This window comes from Morone saxatilis, unplaced genomic scaffold (assembly GCF_004916995.1).
Source record: "Morone saxatilis isolate NCDOM2014 unplaced genomic scaffold, NCSU_SB_2.0 Contig16, whole genome shotgun sequence".
In the NCBI taxonomy this organism is placed as follows: domain Eukaryota; kingdom Metazoa; phylum Chordata; class Actinopteri; family Moronidae; genus Morone; species Morone saxatilis.
The window spans coordinates 1,501,613-1,502,915 of NW_023339718.1; the positions used below are offsets into that span (position 1 = coordinate 1,501,613).

Here is a 1,303-nt window from a genome sequence, read left to right on the forward strand (position 1 = left end):
CAGTATAAAGTAGGTACAATTAACTCAATGCTGTCCAGCTACAACATTTAATCCAGCATAGCAGTTCATCAGTAATAATAATCCATTTATAACGTAACACTCTGACAGTGGCCATTCTCCTGACTAATGAGTGTATTTTAAGTACATTTTGCTGCTAATACTTCTGCTTAAGAAGAATTATGAATGCTTAATGAATGACTTAAAATGGATGCTTTTTTTTACTACTTATGTAAAAGATCACAATACATCTTCCACCGCTGAAAGTTACATTTGTGTACGCTGGATATTAAAATTATTGGTCCATAAAATTGAGCTGTAGTGGAAAATCAAACCTGAAGACAGAACTTTATCTCCTGGAAACTTTTATGATCACGCTGTAAAGATCAAACCATGAAAACTAATTTTGTTAGACAGCTGGCTGCTTCATGATCACTGAACTGCCTCATGGTAAGAAGATTTGCTCACACCACCAAATCGATGTGTAGATTGGGGGGGGGGGGGTTCAAATAGAGCAGAGGGAACTTCAACCAGTGGAGCGAATAGCTGTGTGTGTGTTTGTGTGTTTGTGTGTGTGTGTGTGTGTGTTTGTGTGGAAGGTGAACTGGCAACGTAATATGGTCGTTGTGGACAGACTCATTTCAGCAGGAAATTACAGCTATCTGTGTGGCTGTGTCCGGAGGTTGATATTCCCCATGCAGATTGCAGAGTGGTGCCCACACGGGGGATGTCTCCATAGCCACCAGAGGGATTGATTTATCAGTCGTCTCAACTATTGGTCTGTAGCTGTTGTCAGGTCATCCGGGAGACATCGCCGTGACGACTATGAGCGTTACCTCGTGAGCACGTGTGTCTGACCTTCTCCATCTTTTTAAAAAAAAGAAGAAGTTGGGCTTGCTTAAATAGGATATCATCAGTCGTTGAATCAATTGCTCCCACGAGAGGGATTTTAACTGTTCAGAAAAGGGGGTCGGTGATGGATGAATGTGCCTCTCCTCCCTTTATTCCTCCCCCCTCCAACCCCCAAATGTACTGCTTTCATTTCCCAGTAGAGGCCATTGGCATGAGAGCTGGTGACTCATCCACCAACTTAACATGCACTCTTCCCACTCAATCTTTTTTTTTTTTTTTTTTACTCTTAACTTTTCAAACCCCAGTTCCCTCATGAGCCCTGCGCTCTCTTCCCATCAGTTTACCATTAGTTTTGCATTAGTTTTATAAATCCTCATGATTATTCTGTGGAATATTTTTTATCATTCAGTCAAACTCAACAAGCCCCTCATAGACCGTGTGTGTGTGTGTGTGT

At 41.7% G+C, this 1,303-nt stretch overlaps 1 protein-coding gene across 2 annotated transcripts in view; it reads left to right on the forward strand.

The window, feature by feature from the left end:
• The window catches only part of sgsm1a (small G protein signaling modulator 1a), a 35,226-nt gene that overhangs the window by 5,930 nt on the left and 27,993 nt on the right, over nt 1-1,303 (forward strand). The gene's annotated exons all lie outside the window — the stretch shown is intronic.